Consider the following 21,632-nt stretch of genomic DNA (forward strand, 5'->3'; position numbering starts at 1 on the left):
GTCCGGACGGACAGTGCGGTCAGAGAGGGAACAAGAACCAGCCGCCACGGAGGCGAGCTGCGCATGCGTCTACCACCACCACCTCAAGCCAACAAGGGCCCATCTCACAGAAAGCAGATGAACCAGACACTCTGATTATAGGAGACTCAACCATCAAGGATATAACCGGTAAGAAGATCAAAACATGCTACTTCCCAGATGTGATGGTTAGTGATATCAACCAGAAACTAGCCACAATCATATTGGAAAACCCCAAAATCTCACATATTATTGTGCATGTAGGACTTAATGATATTCAAAGAGAACAGTCAGAACTTCTGAAGAGGGATTACGCTGATCTGTTGGATACACTGGACAAAATACACATTAAGTCATTCATCAGTGGACCCATACCAGCAGTTGACAGGGAAAAAAAAACAGATTCAGTCGTCTACTTGCACTGAATACATGGCTTTCCAGAGTCTGGAATGAAAGAGGAAGGGGCTTTATTGACAATTTCAACTTGTTCTGGGGGCGCAAATATCTTTTCAGAGCAGATGGCCTACACCCAAACAGGTTAGGCTCAAAACTGTTAGGGACAATCTTCTCTTCTCGCTTTCCCACAAATCTCCATGGTCTGACGCACAGGCCACAGTCAGAGCACAGGTTGAGAAGAAGCAAGACTATCTGCCACACAGATAGCAGACAGACCAAAGACCTTGAAGAGAGACAACAGCCTGCCCGACACCATGGACACCGTGCCTTCCCCCATCGCTGATGCTGGCTTGGCGAGGAACGGCCGCCCCCCTCCTCTGCACTCCCCCATCGACGATGACCTCCAGCCTCATCTCTCCCATAGCCACAACAACAACTCCAGCTCCACTGTCTCCTCCCTTTTCGGTTTTCCAGCTGAATTTAAAGGGGACATATTATACCACCAGGTGTGAGTGTGATTAGCCTGACAAGCCGTTTCGAAAATCTGCTCCATATGACATCACTAGTGGGCGTGTCCACCTAGATCTGTGGCTTGTCAGGCTAATCACACTCACACCAGGTGGTATAATATGTCACCTTTAAGAAACTGGAATATGTTGGCATCAAACTTGCATCTGTGTCAATGATAGCATCGCCACGTCATGGCCACAGGCTGATAACACCCAAGCGGAGGGAGCCCCAGCCCCCCCCCCCCCCCCTGTACTGATAGTAGTCCTGAGTATTACTGAGACAAAAAAGGGTTCAGCCGTAGACAAAGTATAAAGGACGTTTCGCATAATCTGATGAACCCAAGGTTGCCTATGTCAAAACATGGCAACTTTTGCATTCCTGCTGTAACCACTAAGAGAGTAAACAAAGGGAAACTTAGACACACTGCTAACCTCACAAATCTCGTACATATTGCCTCCAAACCAAAAACAACCTTAAAGCCTATCAACAACATCATCAGGATGGGTCTACTTAATGTTAGGTCTCTTAATAACAAATAATTTTTAGTTAATGATTTTATTACCACCTCTAAACTGGATTTTATGTTTTTAACTGAAACATGGCTGGAACAAAATAACAGTGCAACCGTTCTGATAGAGACAGCTCCTCCCAACTATAACTTTTTTGATGCATGTAGATCTGGAAAAAGAGGTGGAGGGGTTGCTGTTATATTTAAAAATGTTTTTCAGGGGAAACAGATGTTATTTGGTGATTTTCCATCATTCGAATACCTTTGTGCTGTATTGAAATGCTCCCCCAGAGTTCTCCTATTAATTTTTTACAGGCCACCCACATACTCTGCAAATTTTTTCGATGACTTCACAGAATTATTGTCTAGCATCTCCACAGACTTTGACTGTCTAGTTATAACTGGTGACTTCAATTTTCATACTGATGATTTGAATGACAAGTGTGCAAAAACACTTTTTTACCATTTTGGACACATTTGAACTGTCTCAACATGTGAAAGAGACGACTCATTGTAAGGGGCACACTCTAGACCTGGTTATCACAAAGGGCCTCAATGTTTGTGATCTCTCTGTGACTGATCCTTCCTTGTCTGACCACTTTTGTGTTTTCTTTAATATATCTTTTATCCCGACATAGACAAAATCAAATACTGTAAAAAAACGGTATATGAAGATGAAGAATCTTATGTACTTTTTAGAAAGGCCATCTCCAGAGCTGCCAACATACACGATTTTGGCGTAGCAGATACGATTTCCAGACCCCAATTACGCTGCTACTCTTGACTTGAATATCCTACGCATTTCCCAACAAATCGATGTCAATCTTTTAGCAGGCAGCCACGTCCATGTGTTGACATCCAACCAGCCGTAAAGCTCACATATAAGCCCTCTTATGATTCGTTCATTGCGTCGGAAAAGAGTCAATACAATGGCCGTTTTCTTTTCTTTTTTTAATGCCGTCTCTATTTTTACCAAGATGCTATGCTGTTTGTAGTCTGAGGATACCCGCTGTTGATGAGCATTTATATAATACAATTGGCATCTTGTACATTGACTATTGGTTGTTTTTCATATTTCATATCTGCATTCTTTACACACACATAGGTAAGGTACATACATTTGGCAGCTGCTAGCTTGTGATGAGAACTCTTGTTAATATCTGTGAATACGAACTCTTTCATACGAAGTTGCACAGGTACCCTGAGGGTTTCTATAAATGTAATCTCGGAGATTATAACATCAGATGGATAACTAGCTATAATTTCATGCAAATTGAAGTCTTCCATTTAAATCGTTAACGGTTATTTAAAGTTTCCTTATCTAGCCAGTTAGCTAGCATAGCAACTACATAACCATAAGCAACCAGAAACACAACTTTAGCTGCAACGTTTAATTTCTCAAAATCAGCTCACCAATAAAAAGCAGTCTTGGGTTCAAAGTTATTACATCCACTTGTATTATGTTAAATGGCTTCACAAAGACATTAAACAATCTTCAGAGAAATAATGTGAAATCAACGGAGCAAGGGCTTACTACACTGAATGTAATGTTCTCCCATAAAGACTCGATCACTGATAAGTATGAACAGGATTTATTTAAATAACGACATGGGAATATTTTGCATGGTAAATCTTTGGCATGAGCCCCGTCACTGATCCAGGGTGACGTGCGGACTCGGCGTATCCTGCCAGGACTAGCAGGGGCGGAGCCTTCCCCTGGACAAGTAGACTGAGGCCGACCTGGTGGTGGTGGGGTGGATGGAGGTGCGTTGAACGAAGACCTGAGCAGCAAAGACATGTTAGACTACTCTTTATAGAGCAGGTGTAGGCAGGTGATTGGTAGCTGGTGATTGGTGGCCAGCCGCGCGTGATTTGAGTCCTCCTGGTAGAACTACCAGCAAGCTTAACATTTCTCCCATAAAGACTCGATCACTGATAAGTATGAACAGGATTTATTTAAATAACGACATGGGAGTATTTTGCATGGTAAATCTTTGGCATGAGCCCCGTCACTGATCCAGGGTGACGTGCGGACTCGGCGTATCCTGCCAGGACTAGCAGGGGCGGAGCCTTCCCCAAAAGAGAGGACGTAGGCCTACGCCGGAAATAGGTGATAACTCGGCATGTCCTGCCGGGACTGGCAGGGGCGGAGCCGACCCCAAAAATAGAATAGCGAAAGGGGGTAATGAGACCATACATACCTGCGTAGAAGAAGTGGACAAGGATCTATACTGCTTCTGGAAGATAAAAGGCATACCCAATATACGACATATTAAGAGTCAATCATACATACCGTAAAACGATAAGCTTAAAACCGTCAGCGAGATCGATGAATCACGTAAAAGCAGTCGACATGAAATGAAACGAGATCAATTAAAATTTAGAGCACTCTGCAGCTGTTACGCAGCGAGCCACGAGTGCTTTCGTGCTGTACCAACTGCCGTGGTCGCTGCGTGACCTGAGTGCTTTCGCGTTGAACCACCGACGTGGTCAACGAACTCACGAGTGCCCTTGATGTGCCACCGACGTGGTCACGCACTCACCGGTGTTGTTGCAGCAAGTATTGTGAACTTCTATGTTGAACACCGACGTGGTCAACGAAATCACGAGTGCCCTTGATGTGCCACCGACGTGGTCACGCACTCACCGGTGTTGCTGCAGCAAATATTGTGTACTTCCGTGTTGAACACCGACGTGTTCAATGAACTCTGAGTGCCCTGCACTTGAGTGTTTGATATTATGCCACCGACGTGGTAATTAAATTTGCATGTGCCCGAGTTGTGCCCACCGACGTGGTCAACGCACTACCAGGGTTGCTGCAGCGAACGTGGAGTTCTGTGTTGTACCGCACCGACGTGCGCAACGAACTCACGAGTGCTTGAGTTGTTCCCACCGACGTGGGCAACGCACTCACCGGGGTTGCTGCAACGAACTAGAGTTCTGAGTTGTACCGCACCGACGTGCGCAACGAACTCACGAGTGCTTGAGTTGTTCCCACCGACGTGAGCAACGCACTCACCGGGGTTACTGCAGTCAAACCATGAGTATTAGATAACGTGCCACCGACGTGGTCATACTCACGAGTGCCCGAGTTGTTACCACCGACGTGGTCAACGCACTCACCGGGGTTGCCGCTGCAACCTTGAGTTTTATTTTCCTATTTACGCCACTGACGTGACAGCGAACTCAAGAGTGTTTTCTAGATGATCCACCGACGTGGTCACACTCGCCGGGGTTGCTGCAGGTTAACCTGAGTTATGAAACCGAATTTTGCTTTATGAATTTAGTACCCGATAACCACCACCGCCGGTAGTTGCAAATAGTGTTGCTTTTGGCAATGAAAATTATGACTAAGTCGTCATCAACAAACCTTTATCGCGTGAGAAAAACGAGACTGGACGCAACGTGGATGCTGGGCATGTGACAATAGCAGTGATTAAATGCATAGTACAATATAGTTGGCGAATAAAACAAGACTAAAAAGTGTTTTACGAAAATAAGACTGCTAAAATGTCTCTTCATTTTCGTTGACCTAAACTCGGCGATAAAGACTTATAACGTTATTTTGTTCGACTGGAACTTCAACTGTTCCAGACATAACATCAATTTTCAACCATTTACCTTATTTAACAAAACTACGCACTTGTAACTTCGATAATATCTAAATGGAAATACGATAACACTGGAAAGAGTATGAATGTAACTAAAACTAATAAAAACTAAAATGACAGCTTGACACAAGACTAGACCAACACTAGAAAGGAAACAGGCCACCAAAACCGCTATGGTTGCAAACGTGTAAAACCTGTCTTAACCGACGTTAGAGAGCATCGTGTGCGCTTGAAGAAAGAACCTTGAATTTGACCGGATGTAGGACGTCGAGTTCGACGTGGTCGAACTTGCCGGGGTTGCTGCAGGTTAACCTTGAGTTATGTAGCCGAATTTTGCTTTATGAGTTTAGTACCTGATAACCACCACCACCAGTAGTTGCAAATAGTGTTGCTTTTGACACCGAAAATTATGACTAAATGTCGTCATCGACAAACCTTTATCGCGTGAGGAAAACAATGCTGGTCATATGACAATAACTATAATTAAATGCGTAGTGCGATGTTGTTGGCGAATACAAACGAGACTGAAAGTGTTTTACAAAGTAAGACTGCTAAAATGTCTTCATTTCCGTTGACCTAAACTAGGTGATAAACTGTAATAACGTTTTGTCCAAACGGAACTTCAACTGTTTAAGACATAACATCAATTTTCGACCGTTTACCTTATTTAACAAATCTACGCACTTGTATCTTTGATAATACCTAAACGGAATTTCAATATGTTGCATATTCTTGAAGAAAGTTGTCCAATCCCGGGATGCTTTTAACTGACTTCATTTATTATAAAGTCGGCATGTTTCGGTATGGTAACTGAAGCTTAACGGAGGGAATTGTATCTAACGCGTGTGAGAGGAAAATACCGTGATCTACTTCGAGCCCCCGGGCTTAGGCCCGGGGTGGCTCTCTGGCCTCTGGCTCTCTGGGCTCTCTGGCCTCTCGAGTTCGAAACCACCCGCTAGAGAGGACGTCAAGTGGGCGTGGCCTAGTGGGCGTGGCCGGGGTGACGTAAAGGCTTCGGCTCCTTCTGTGGTGGAGCAGCCTTCAATAAGGTCTTGCTCCCCTTGTGGCAATGTGAGGGAAAATGCAGCTCCTTAAAATACTTATCACATATCACTAGAAAGAGTATGAACGTGTCTAAACTAATAAAAACAAAAGTGACACCTTGACACAAAGACTAAACTAGAATGGAAACAGGCCGCCAAAAACAGCTGTAGTAGCAAACGTGATAAACCTGCCTTAACCGACGTTAGAGCATCGTGTGCGCTTGAAGGAAGAACCATGAATTCGACCGGATGTAGGATTCGTAAGCTGTGGAAGACCGCCTTCCCAGCCGTTTGATAGACGCGACCGGCAACCCTTGTTCAGCGGCTGTGGTTGCCGCTCCAATCCGGAAGGAGTGGCCAATGTAGGGGGGAGATGGTGGGCCGCACCCTTCTACCACCGTCGCGAGATTGACTCTGAACCACCCTTTAGTCATTGGCTGGCCGCAAATAAACAGGTGATTCGGGGACGTGCGTTGCCGAAGCTTGAGATAAAGGAACATGGAAGCGTAAGGACAGAGTTGTTGATTCTTGAAATGATAATAGTAACAGCTGCTCCTAGGCTATCGCTTTTAGATGAAAAATGCCTTGCAGAGAAGGTGACATCAGCGAAAGTCAGGCCCCGTGTAGGGGAAAAAGTCTGAGTAGGAGACGTGTATGCATAAACCCAACGCATAAACCCGCGAACGCATAAACCCGTAAAACGCATGAACCCGTAAAACGCATGAACCCGTAAAACGCATGAACCCGTAAAACGCATGAACCCGTAAAACGCATGAACCCGTAAAACGCATGAACCCGTAAAACGCATGAACCCGTAGAACACATGAACCCGTAGAACACATTAACCCGTAGAACACATTAACCCGTAGAACACATTAACCCGTAGAACACATTAACCCGTAGAACGCTGTGAGAAACACTGACTCGAGTAATATGTTAAAATAAGGATGAAATCTCCCAGAGAGAGCACACTAATCTATTCAAAATATCGAGTGAGTTGGAGTGGCCAACACACATAAATAATTGTAATACACCAAAATTGTTAACTGACATACATGGCTAAACAAGCAAATGAAAAATTTAATACCCCGTGTAGGGGAAAAGTCTGAGTAGGAGACGTGGACGCATGAATGCATGAACCCGAGAACGCATGAACCCGTAGAACTGTGAGAAAACACCGTCTCGAGTAATATGTTAAAATAAGGATGAAATCTCCCAGCTTTGAGAGAGCACACTAATCTTTTTGAAACATCGAGCGAGTTGGAGTGGCCTACACGCGTAAATAATTGTAATAGGCCTACACCAACATTGTTAACTGTCATACGTAGCTAAACGAGCAAATGAAAAATTAAATACCAACGCGACTGAAGCTATTAACAATAAGACTATAAATAATCATATAAAATGATACCATAATGTACCTGTTCTTTGTCTTTGGATCTTTTGAATAAATTGAACGATATGTGAATCGCATTGAGAGTTAGTGAGCAGCAGCTGAACCAATCTAAAAGGCCCTTCGTCAATAAAAACTTTAGTAATAATCAGTTACCACAGTGCCTAAAACCCATCAACTTCATTCATGTTAAAGTGAAGGGAAAAACCTCAGACACAAGGAGTTAACCAAACAGTGCACGGTATAAAGATAATTATGAACCTTTGATTGCGAACGTAGAGTTCTGTGTTGTACCACACCGACGTGTGCAACGAACTCAACGAATTCAACCGGATGTAAAATCCGTATGCTGTGGAAGACCACCTTCCCAGCCGTTTTGACGCTGCTTTGTTATCGCAAAACATGGTTAGACGTTAACACCGCCATGCTTTGCCCCACAGAACGCTAGCTGCTGCGATAGGGTAAAGCTCGAACAGCGCAGACGACTCTGACCCGAGGGCGAACGTACCAGCTTCGACTGGCCATCCCTCAGCAAACCATTGCCCTTGGAAGAAACCCCCTAACCCAACCGAGGGAGCCGCATCCTGAAGCTGGACTGGTAGAGCTGTGAGAGAAAATACGCTGCGGGGGCTAACGCGGGGACTGCAGTAGCCATGGTAGCAGGGCACGTGCAAGGTGCGTAGCCTGTGAAGGCGGAGGAAGCCGAGCCTGATGGTTGCTGGAAGTAGAAAGGCGCCGTGGCGACCGACGACAGCGGGTTGGGGCCTGGACCCGTCCGGGAGTTCCGCATGGCGTTTCGACGGCGTCCATCCTGGCGCCAATGCTTTGCACCAACTCGGCGAGGGTTTGTAGAACCGGGCGGATGTCCGTGTTGGGAACTTGTTGAGGATACCGGGGACCGAAAAGAACGGCTTTCTGCGCTCGCTTGCCGGGACCAGAAGTAGTAGGCCGACCAGCACGAATCCGAAGTTATGACCTCTTGGTGTGTATTAACCGACGTAGCAACTAAGCGACGAGATATGCGAGATAATCAGAAGCACAGTAAAGCAGCAGCATGCGTTGAACGAAGACCTGAGCAGCAAAGACATATGTTAGACTACTCTTTATAGAGCAGGTGTAGGCAGGTGATTGGTAGCTGGTGATTGGTGATTGGCGGCCAGCCGCGCGTGATTTGAGTCCTCCTGGTAGAACTACCAGCAAGCTTAACATTTAGCGAATGAGGGGTGACAAGCCGTCCCTCCCCTTGCTAATATTTAGTCCCCGCTGTTTGTTCCAAAGCCAATAGACCCTTTTACTGTTTGTACACAATGATGACATAGAACGCATGCGCGCGCAGTCCGTTAACAGAAGTATGGCAGAGATCAACAGCTTGTCAAGCTATGCGAGGGAATTATCAACACAAGATCGCGAATTTTACTTCAACAAGTTGACTTTGACAATGGTGTCCGACTTCCAGATCCGTGTACTATTAATGAGTGGGTTGAAGACGTCAGCAAGTGGCCGAATATACAGTAGCCAGATATATATATACTTATTACACGGGTCTTTTCAACGTTCCGTTCACTTGCATGGGCACTTCACAACTTCCGGCGGTGAATTATTTTTATAAGCCCCTTCATGGCGAACAGGACACCTCCGCTGCGCGTCGGTGTCCTGTTCGCCCTGTCGGGGCTTATTTTCTCGATAATGACCGGCGTTCTATACATTATCCCTTACGTATTTAATAGAGAAACCGAGCTTGTACACCAGAGAAATTACGAGCCTATAAGTCACTGGATGATGCTTATGAATATGTTGTCTGTGGTCATGTACAGAACGTCAAATACCATGACAAAGACTCTGAGTTTTATGTGGTGAAATCAGAATTTTGTATTATGTCCTCATTCCAGTCAACACGTTTAATCGCCTGCAGCCACAGACGCCGCCGGTTGCTCTTAAATGGTTGTGATCCTGTCGGAATCCTATACAACTTTAGTCCGCCGGTGGAATATCGATTCTGACAACCATATACGCAACAACCAGACATTTTGATGCTGGAAACTTTTTTTGATCCACTTTTAAACTCTTGCTAGTCAGTTGCTACCTCGTGTGTGAGTCAGAACGACTGGGAAACAACACCACTTCTGTTGCCGGCATGCGCACGCAACTATTTGATGACGTTGGCTGTAAAAGGGTCTATAGGTTATACACATACGTGAAATACATTCCGTTTTCTATGGATAGAAAGGACATATAATAAAAGTGTCTGTGGTGACAGACAACGACAAAACAAGGCAGAGATTAGGCTAAGCTCATTGATGCCTCAGCTCGCGTGTCTATCTGTTTGATCTCCGCCTCCATGATACATTGTTATAAATGTGTAAACAAATCAATGTGATTTATGTGACGTGTTTTTTGCCGCGAAATTGCGGAGCGAGCTGTCAGTTAAAGTCTACAGACTACAGGTATCAAACATGGATGGTGAATTTACTGGAGCTCCATCGAAAAAGAGGCGCCCGTTCTTACGGGGAGGTGGAGCTTGAGCGTGTGCGATAGTACCCGAAAGATGGTGAACTATGCCTGGGCAGGGCGAAGCCAGAGGAAACTCTGGTGGAGGCCCGTATTTGGTCAGTACTGTGTGTTTGGGTAATAAAAAACTTTTTTGTGTACGTCTGTGTATAATTGTGTGCAACACTACAGGAAAAAGACGAAAGTATACACTCAAAATACTGCAGTTCTTTGCAGATAAACATGTCCTTATAGTCCTTACCTAGATTGCATCTCAGAACACGTAAAATCTCCGGCCTAAAATTTTTCGCCTCGCTGCACTCGGCTTGCTGCTATTTGCTGAAACACATTGTTGGCAGCTCTGCATCTCCTTAATACCACCTCTTAACCCATGTTCAGCTGATGATCTTGTAGAAAACTTTCATTTGAAAATTTTGAAAGTCATGGATGTCATTGCACCTTATAAGGTTAAAACGATTTCTGGAAAGCAAAAGGCACCCTGGAGAAAAGCTGCTTCTGTAACAGCACAGAAAAAAGAATGCAGGAAGGTTGAACGCATCTGGCGTAAAACAAAACTTCATATTCACCATGATATCTACAAAGAGAGCCTCCGTGCCTACAATTCAGACTTAAAAAGTGCTAGAAAAACATTTTTCTCCAATATCATTAAAACCAATACTAATAATGCAAAAACCCTATTTGCAACTGTTGACAGACTGACCAACCCCCCAACACAAATTCCACCTGATATCCATTCCACGCAGAAATGCAATGAGTTTGCAGCTTTTTATTCTGATAAAATTGAAGGCATCAGACACGCCATCAATATCTCCACTTCAAACAAAAATGTTGGACTACCACCCTGTTCAGGCAAAAGTAACGTGGCAGGGATGGCATGCTTTAATGTTATAGACTCTAAAACTCTTGTGGAAACTGTAACACAACTAAAGCCATCCACCTGTTGCCATGATTCTTTACCTACCAACGTCTTTAAGAATGTCTTTGACTGCCTAGCAATAGACATATTGCAGATAGTTAACAACTCTCTCCAGTCAGGCAACTTCCCAAAAGCCCTGAAAACTGCAGTTATTAAACCCCTTTTAAAAAAGCAGAGCCTAGATACCTCTATTATTAACAACTACAGACCAATATCAAATCTACCCTTCATAAGTAAAATCATTGAGAAAGTTGTCCTCCAGCAACTTAATCACTTCCTGGCATCAACTGGTTGTTATGACACCTTACAATCAGGATTTCGACCCCTGCACAGCACTGAGACCACCCTCATTAAAGTTGTAAACGACATCCGTCTTAACACAGACTCTGGCAAAACCTCAATACTAATGCTACTAGACCTCAGTGCTGCATTCGATACTGTAGACCATACAATACTTTTGGACAGGTTAGAAAACAGGGTGGGGCTTTCAGGCACAGTCTTAAATTGGTTCAGATCCTACCTACAAAATAGGAACTACTTTGTTTCCATTGGCGACTTTGTATCAGAATCAACCAACGTGATGTGTGGAGTCCCACAAGGTTCGATCTTAGGACCCTCTTTATTCAACATCTACATGCTCCCACTGGGGCAAATCATGCAAAATAACAATATTGACCATCGCTATCACCAAATGACTATCGGCTCATAGATCTGCTGTGCCAGTGCATTGAGCAAGTGAAAGACTGGATGTGCCGAAATTTCCTTCAGCTAAATGAGGATAAAACAGAGATAAATGTGTTTGGTGCTAAAACGGAAAGGCTTAAAGTAACCCAACACCTTCACTCGTCCCTGAAAACCTCAATCAAAGCCAGAAATCTAGGGGTTATCATGGATTCTGATTTAAATTTCGAAAGTCACATCAAATCAGTTACAAAATCTGGCTTAGAGGGACTCATGTCCACCGAAGACTTACAAAAACTTGTACATGCCTTTGTCACTAGTAAGCTTGACTACTGCAATGGTCTCCTTACAGGTCTCCCAAAACAAACTAAGGAAGCTTCAGCTTGTTCAGAATGCTGCTGCCAGAGTTTTAACAAAGACCAAAAAATTTGAACATATTACACCAATTCTTAAATCGTTACATTGGCTTCCTGTAGGTCAGAGAATTGATTTTAAAATCATGTTGCTAACCTATAAATCCCTACATGGTTTAGGCCCAAAATATTTAACTGATATTCTTCCACTACATAAGCCTTCTAGAACACTAAGATCTTCTGAGACCAATCTGTTAATTATCCCCAGAGTAAACACGAAACATGGGAAAGCAGGATTTAGTTACTATGCAACAAATAGCTGGAATAAAAGACTTGCCCCAACTCTGAGCACCTTTAAAACAAGATTGAAGACTTTTATGTTTGCTTTAGCTTTCTGCTAAATCTTAAATACTTTGCCTTCATTTTACTAAAATGCCTTTTTAACTTTCCCTTTATTTTCTATTTTTACCAGAAAAATACATGATCTGATACCAGAGAGAAAGGATAAGGGTTTGAGACCAATAATCTGATCACTGAATATACGAAGAATTGTGTTTAACTCTTTTGAGAAGAGGTGTATAAGGGTTAGAGTCCTGAGTTTGTATTTGTATAAGGGTTAGAGTCCTGAGTTTGTATTTGTGTAAGAGTTAGAGTCCTGAGTTTGTATTTGTATAAGGGTTAGAGTCCTGAGTTTGTTTGTATAAGGGTTAGAGTCCTGAGTTTGTTTGTATAAGGGTTAGAGTCCTGAGTTTGTATTTGTATAAGGGTTAGAGTCCTGAGTTTGTGTGTGGGTGGAATTCTGAGACCGAGCTCCGTGGGAGACGTTTCCAAGTTCTGTCTGGGTTGGAGTTCCAGAGTAAGGACCAAGTTCCTTTAGGTCGGGTTGTAGTCCCGACTTGGGTTCCAGAGAGACTGTTGATCTGATCTTAAATACATTGCACTTTAAATTTTACTTACTAAAAAGCCTTTTTAACTTTCAATTTAATTTTCTCTTAAATACATTGCACTTTCTATTTTACTCATTTCTTTGCATATGTTTTCTTTTACTTATCTATTATTTTATTTTATTGTATGAAAATGTTTATATGTGAAGCACTTTGAGTCTGCCTTGTGTATGAAAAGTGCTATATAAATAAAGTTGCCTTGCCTAAACGTAATTCATTTGAAAAGCAAATTTCAGTTTTTAGAATATGTAATTTAATTTATAGTAGTTGTGAATGTATATGAGAACTATGCAACTAATGAGTAATACCAAGAAGAGGAATGCAGATAGGTAATTCAGATCCTTATCTGTGTGGTTTAATGATTAGTCAATCTGTTGGTAATGCCTCGGGGCTCCAGTAGGGGGATCGCGCTTGAAAACCCACAGGTCCTCAGACTGGTTCTGACTATTCATCACGTCACCCGCAACAAGATGCTGATGGATCTTTTCAGTGCACATGATTACTGTATTCCGTATGGCCGTACCCTCCTACTGGAAACCAGAGAGTTCCAAGGTCTGTATGTACCACCATTCTTGAAGACGGGTTCCTTTGTGTTCTTCGCAATAGATAACACAGACTTTTCAGAGGACACTGCTGACGGGAAAGGAACCACCCATGGAACGATTACTGCTCTATACCAGAAGGCAGAGGTTCCTGGAGAACAAGTTGCACCACCCTTGAAGATAGGAGATAATAATAATAATAATAATACATTTATTTTAGAGGCGCCTTTCAAGACACCCAAGGTCACCTTACAGAGCATATAGTCATCATTCAAAACTATGTAAAACAGACTAGGAATAAAAGGAAAACAGAGGTTAAACATGAAGAATAATAATAATTAATAACACTCAAAGACGCCTAAAGTGAAGGGGGGACCTCACTAACCACCACCAATATGTAGCACCCACTTGGGTGATGCACGGCAGCCAATCGGTGCCAGAGATGCCCAGAGTCTATCTATAACTCCATACCATGTAGATATGCTGCACTGTGACAAGCCAAAACCACAGCTTGCCAAGAGAACAGACCTCTTTGTCACCAGCAAGGGAATCTCAGGATACTACCAGCTGACACAACTAGGATGGATTGTTGCTACTGCTTGGTCCAGAATGGAAGCAGGGGAAGAATCAAGCAATATTCCTGGCTGGGCAGGATACAACTCACTGTTGTCTGTAGGGATGGGAATCGAGAACCGGTTCTTGTTCAGAACCGGTTCCGAGTCAACCGATTCCTTGGAATCATTAGCAAGCCTGCTTAACGATTCCGCTTATCAGTTTCCGGTCGCGGCAAATGCGTCATGACGTCACACACACGCTGCTTTTGTTTTGGTTCAGAACGCAGCAAACATGGCGCCGCCGAGGAAGAATCGCATTGTGTGTTCACACCAAACGCGACGGGGCGACAAGATCCCATACAAAGTGAACGTAGAGACGCGTATAAGGGCGAAATTTTCGCGGGAGAAAACCGGCGACAAGTTTTTGTCGTGATGACAGCCAATCAGCGTTCAACAGCGTGATAACTGAGTGACATGTGTAACGTAACAGCCAATCAGCGTTCAGCCGTCAAACTCAGTGCAGTGCAGTCCGGGGTGCGAGTTTATTTTTTGCAGGGTGGTAGCGGGAAGCTCGTGAATATTCATGAGGGAATTCATCCCTCATTGGCTGGGACTTGGCTCGCTGGGACTTTGTCAGAGGGCTTGTGAAAACAGAGGGCTTGTGAAAATCACGAACGCAAATAAATGAAACGTTGTTATAAATCAACACAAATCATTGTATCAATAGTGTGACACATGTTATACTACAGTAGTTGTTTTTAGACGAGTTAGCATTACGAGCTAACGTTTGTTTTGGCACTTACAGAAAGGTAGCTAGAGTTGCCGTGTAGGAGGTGGATTGATAGGTGAAAATCAATATTAAAATTCATTTAGCCCTACGCGAAAGTATTCTATGGATAGGCCTACCGATTTTATGGCCCTTCTTTCTATAATGTAATTGGTTGTGGGGTGTGGCAGAACCACTATAAACAAATATCAGAAATCATACGGTTTATTCTTATCCATCTACACCTAACCTCCAGCAAGACATGGATGGACAACAATTTGGAAAAAACAACTTGGAAACAATCACCAGCTACCGAAAGCACTTCGATGCGCTATACATAACGTTATAAAATATAATAAATACAAAAAGGATTTACTACAGTAGCCCCCGTGACACATACCAGTTTCACAGGGGCTTTTAGACGAGTGAGCTAACGTTTGTACTTACAGAAAGGTAGCTATAGAGTTGCCGTGTAGTAGGTGACGACTGGGAGAGCTACATGTCATGGCTGCCCTCCGCGCTCTTGGTACTTCCATGGAGAACTCCGGCATCGATGATGCCTGGATAGAAGCTGATGACTATGGGTCTGCAACAACAAGGCAAACATCGAGTAGAAGCAATCTTGTTATTTGTTGCTGCAACCCGGAATGCTGAGCTGGAGCTTCATCTCCAAGCCGGAGAGCAGCTAAGCAAGCTCTTCTTTGCCTTCGACCGGATTAAATACAAGCGACTGGCCCAGATACATCACAGACATGCATGATCTGAGGACCCTCAGATCACCCTGCAACCCGGGAAGAGCTGCAAGCAGGCAACATTGCAGTCACGAAGAATGACATTCCCTTTGTATCCATGGTGGTTCTTCTGCAGAAAATGGCCAAGAAACCAGCAACCATAGTATCACGTCTCTACTCTCTAGGGATGACTGATGGGAAAATATTACAAAGAGCACAGCAAGCTGTCACCTTTTTGTCAATGGAGGTAGGCTATCCATGCGGCTTGGCAGAGGGTCAGAGGGATGGTGGTCTGAAGAATAAACTTATTCCTCACCAGGCCAATGACTCCACATGGATTCTGACAGCTGCCAGTCCCCTTGTTGCCTCTAGCTCCAGTGGATGCAGCTGTGTCTTGCCTTTGGTAAATACCGGTATTTTCAGCTGAGTACAATACAGACCCATTGTATATTTAACATTAAAACCTCCATCAGCTAGAATGACATCTCCTGGTGACAATTTATCAAGATGTCCATAATTTTCTGTTATGTGCTTGTCGCTTGTGCGACCCCCCCAAACCTTTTGACACATAGGATATAACACCTTGTGGTGTAATTGAGACCAGAAATTGTGCGGTGTTGTGGTGCTTATATTGTGAGTATGCACGGCATCTCAGGTCCTTTGGCTTTTCTATAAATATTTCAAAATAAAATTATGGAGGTGCAGCTTTTGACACATAGGATATAACACCTTGTGGTGTAATTGAGACCAGAAATTGTGAGGTGTTGTGGTTCTTATATTGTGAGTATGTCGAGTGTGCACAGCATCTCGGGTCCTTTGGCTTTTCTATAAATATTTCAAAATAAAATTATGGAGGTGCAGTTTTTTAAGTTTTTGCGAAAACACATTGGGAGACTAATATGAATTAGTTTAGGTGGCCATATGATTAGTTCTGATAATATGAAAAACAATACATCAAATGTGCTATTAAACACTCTTAACAGCAGTTGACTTAGAAAATCCCCCAAAAAAAGCTTTAGCCTCATTAATGTTAGGATCAAACATTGGAACGGGGTGATTGATTGTCCAACTTTTATAAACGTGTTAACAAAATTAAACACAACTATTAATTTGGCGAAGGTTGGAAGACCTGTTCAGGGGTTGACACTAACGGTTGCCCGCTTGCCCGGGGCAAGTAAAAAAAATGTTTGGGCAAGTTGAGATTTTTTCTGGTTGCCCGAACGGGCAAGTGGATTTTGGGTGGATGTTAATATAAAAGCTATTTATTCAAATGTTTTTAGAAACTGCAGAACAACCTTTTGTTCCGCAAAACCACACAAAATAGAAGTATTTGCAATTGATCAGTGCGCTGTCTTCTCTTCTCTCGGAAAGCGAGTTAACAGACACGCATCGCTTCAGTGCGAATATAGCCCCGCCTTCTGTCACTCACTCGCAGTGCGTTCTCTGGCAGTGATTCGCTAAAGGTTAGCCAACACAGCTAGCATCTCAAGTGCAGCACCTCCGCGAACGGTTTAGGTAGAAGTTAAATGGAGTAGTGATGGAGGAGTGCAGTTTGGAAGTACTTTGGATTGAGGCAAATTATCAAGGAAAGTCAAGAACACGGTTTTGGGTTTCATAACTGTGCACATGCACACAGCAATAGCGATCTTTTTCACGAAATTGGACCCTCACAAACTACTGTATATATTACATGAAAGCTGAGCCTCCACTTATTCCAACAGTCCACTCCAAACCATATCATTCTGTGACTAAAACTCACAAATAACAACTTAAGAAGAAACGTCCCCTTTTCTTTTAACAACCAAAAAGGTATTACCTTTGTGATTTTTGTCCACAAAGTTGCCACCATAAACAGATTATCCAGTATCTGTGCCAAATTTCGCAACTTAACATGGTGTTTTCAATCAATGAATAAGAGAAGGTTTCTTAGGAAATAGGTAAATTGCCTTCAATCAGAAAACATATTCTTCAGCGCAATCTAGTGGCCATATATTTATTTGCGAGTGTTTGGCTTGGTGCATCCGATTGCCCTGAACTTTAAATAGAGGTGTCAAGTGTCAAAATTGTAAGATATCGACCTTTATTTGTGTCTCATAGTAAGACAGCGCTCCCAACTGATAACGACCAACTGATACTGATAATTATTTCAGGTGGAAATGTTATCTTCCACTTATGCTGTGTTCCATGGCTTTATTCACTTTAACCAAGTATTATCCCCATTGAATATTTCACTTGCACGACAATCTTTCTTTTGGCCCAAAGATGACATTATCGCCCTTGCAGTTGTGGAGATATAATCTATTTACTTTGGGTATGTTCTTTCCTGAAAAAAACTTTTCCCCTGATATCGAAAATGGTATAGAATATCGATCTTTTTCCAGGAATGGTGTTGAAGTTAGAAAATCCAGTATCGTGACTGACAACCCTACTAGAAACGCGATTGTGATTATTCAGTTAGAGCTACAAGAAACTTGAAAGTTAAAAAAGACATATCTTTGCTACTACCTCTGACATTTAGTTATGTACATTTGCATCAAATCATGCAGGTCTACATATAACTTGGCAATAGCTTTAATAGGTTGCAACGGTGGACTGAAATCACTTCATGGCACGATGTGACCGCTCGATAAATAAGTAAACAAAGAGAAGTTTGTTATTTTTTAAACACAACATGTGTGGAAGCTATAACATTCAGCTTCAGTCTGAGCTAGGATGATTTTTCTGAGCCCCCCCAAAACCAGGCCAGGTGCCTGGCAAAAAGAGGCCCGTTCACGATTCTGATTATAATTTGGGCAAGTGAACATTACATTCGGGCAAGTTGAACCTGACCTGTACTTGCCCGATGGGCAAGTGCTTTTGAACCCTTAGTGTCAACCCCTGCTGTTAGATCCTGCTACATGGTGTCATTGTCCCTGAATGCCTCCTCATTCAAGGACCGCTCCTCTACCCTGGCCCTTTACTCACTGACCTCAGCTCGGATGCTCACTTCCCAATGCAAATGTTGTAGCCTGGCAGGGTGGATTCACGCATGGTTCTATGATGCCAGGGCCTGTGTCTCTTGAATAGCTTTGGTCAGTGTTGTGGTCAGTAGTGACTTCATGCTCCTCCAACAATGTCAGCAACATTTGTGGTTGAAGGGTCAGCAAGACATCTGCTGGTCTTGCAGATCTTGCGCTTCCTCTGCTGAGTCTTCAGAAACTTTTGGAAGACGTAATTTTCCTTTTCCCTCTCCCTCGCCGAGGTATATGCAAACAGGCTGGGCACAAAAGCAGGGCTCAAGGGGTTGTCCTGTTTTTCTCCTACAAAGGCAGAGCATAGTAAAACAAAGATTACATGTGTGACACATCGTACAACCTGAGTAAATACATCTCTCGCAGACTATACAAATGTACGTTCTAATATGGGAAAAGGGGCAATAATCTGTTCCTTTTGACTGATACAATTACAATTAGGGCATTAAGCAGACGCTTTTATTCAAAGGGACTTACATTGGTTAATACACACATTGACACAACGACGGCAGAGTCAACCATGCAGGGCGACAGCCAGCTCGTCACGAGCAGTTAGGGATAAGTGTCTTGCTGGAGCTGGTGATTGAACTAGCAACCTTTCGGTTACTTACTGGTTCCTGAGCTAAGCCAACCACTAATATAGAATGCTACTAAGCAAATCACAGCTGTGAATCTAACCATGAAGTTACTGCATGGGCTAAACAGGGACTGACATAGTGATTTCATCCTACTTTCAAGAAATGTTTTTTTGTGAAATATCACAAACACAGTGTTATGCATTTATTGCATTGCATGTCTTGTCATATTTGGTGTCTTGTCTATGTTGCTGCTATGATAATGTAATTTACCTCTGGAATGAATAAAGTAACTATCTATCTATCCATCTAATACAACACAAACGCATTAGTGCTACAGAGGCTGAAAGACATGTTTACAAAACAAGTGACACTCAAGAACTTCTTACAAATTCAAGTTATGCAAGTGTTCTCCTGGTTCTCCAGGCATAATATTATGGCTCTTGTTAGCCCTAGCTGCTAGTAGGTGATGGATGTATTGATTCGTTTCCATGATTCAGTTAGCGTCGGTCAGTTGGCCAAGAGGAGTCGTTCGCGAATCGTTTGTTTGTTTGTTCGTTCAGTCGAGTTTCCGGTAACGGTGAATCGAATCATGGAATGCACGGTTCTCAGCTGAGTCAGTCAGACTAAGCTCCTCCCTCGTTCATTCAGTCGAGTTTCCGGCAGAGGTGAATCGTATCATGGAATGCACGGTTCTCAGCTGAGTCAGTCAGATTAAGCTTGTTACGACCCCAAATAGTATCCAGGGGGATCTGGGGAGTAACAAAGAATATTTCTAGGTTCGGGGGGACAAGGAGGAGACACGGACAGAGGTAACGGTAAGCAAAAAGGTTTATTGATGGGCCAAGGAACTAAGAACCACTTTCCCAAAAGGGGAAAGCACAAATCAAAAGAACTAACTCCAAACCAACCAAATACTCCACTACTCAGAACCACAACAACGGCACTCCGTCGCTAGCTCCCACACACAAACAATTGTCAACTGCTTGATGGCACAAAAGGCCCTGTGCAGCTGTTTGCTCCTAGCTTGTATAGCCCTCAGATGAGCACAGGTGCACTACATTTCCTGATTGCCAGGGTTGCAATCAGAAAGGGGGGGGGGGAAAGGTCATCTGGGGAGAGAACACAATAAAACACAAACACAACACACTAGATCCGTAACAAAGCTCGTTCATTCAGTTGAGTTTCCGGCAGAGGTGAATCGTATCATGGAATGCACGGTTCTCAGACTCAGCTCCTCCCTCTTTCTCATTCTCAAACGTCAACATTACAACTTCAACCAAATGCAGCGGGATGGGAAGTGTAATTGATTATTGGATGTTTAACATATCAGCCAGATAGACTTGATTTAGCAATGATGGTGGGGGTCCCAGGTGTTTTAGGCTCTCATAAACAGAACCCTGTGCAGCCCAAGACTAAATCTAAAATAGCTGCCAAAATTCACACTGCCTTCAAAGCGAGAGCTGTTAAATTGTGAAAAATGCATTCAACTGTAATCAGAAAATTTGGGTATATGCTATAAACCCTATAGTATCTGTGGTATAAAGGCTGGTACGAATTTCAAAGTACAAATATGTACACTTTATGTTAAAAGTATAGATCGCTGCGATTCCCATTGTAACGAATGGCGCGGTGACTAGTCTTCAAAACGAGAAATAGTAAATTGTGAAAAATGAATTAAACTGTAATCAGTCAATGCGGTTATATGCTTTAGACCCTAGAGTATCTGTGGTATAAAGGCTGGGACGAATTTCAAATGACAAATATGTACACTTTAAAGTATAGACCATCGCGATTCCCATTGAAACGAATGCCGCAGTGACTTGTCTTCACAACGAGAGCTGGTAGGTTGTGAAAAATGAATTAAACTAATCTGACAACGCAGTTATATGCTATATGTATAGATATGTATAGGTGGTTAGTGAGGTCCCCCCTTCACTTTAGGCGTCTTTGAGTGTTATTAATTATTATTCTTCTTCATGTTTAACCTCTGTTTTCCTTTTATTCCTAGTCTGTTTTACATAGTTTTGAATGATGACTATATGCTCTGTAAGGTGACCTTGGGTGTCTTGAAAGGCGCCTCTAAATTAAATGTATTATTATTATTATTATATACCCTAGAGTATCTGGGGTATAAAGGCTGGGACGAATTTCAAATTACAAATATGTTCACTTTATGTTGAAAGTACAGACCGTCGCGATTCCTATTGAAACGAATGGCGCGGTGACTCGTCTTCGCAACAAGAGCTGGTAGGTTGTGAAAAATGAATTAAACTGTAATCAGACAATGCGGTTATCTGCTATAGACCCTAGAGTATCTGTGGTATAAAGGCTAATAGATAGCCTACTTGTGGACCGATGAAAAGGTATAACGAGACAGATTGACGAGTCATTCAAATATTTTATTAATCTGGCATGACAAAGAAAATACAAAGACAACATGCATTTACCATCTCACTGATATTTAATCGTATTATCGTACGCTCGCTCATTAAGCCCATTTGTTGTTTTTTTCCCAGGAAATCGGGTGATTTCTGTCTCTCATTGGCTAAAATTCAACAAGAGCGTCCTA

General features: G+C 43.0%; 1 protein-coding gene across 5 annotated transcripts in view; it reads left to right on the forward strand.

Annotated features, from left to right (window-relative positions):
• Positions 1 to 21,632, forward strand: part of ptrh1 (peptidyl-tRNA hydrolase 1 homolog) — a 52,540-nt gene that overhangs the window by 19,693 nt on the left and 11,215 nt on the right. The gene's annotated exons all lie outside the window — the stretch shown is intronic.

The sequence above is a fragment of the Gadus macrocephalus genome, chromosome 11 (genome assembly GCF_031168955.1).
Source record: "Gadus macrocephalus chromosome 11, ASM3116895v1".
Classification (NCBI taxonomy): Eukaryota; Metazoa; Chordata; class Actinopteri; order Gadiformes; family Gadidae; genus Gadus; species Gadus macrocephalus.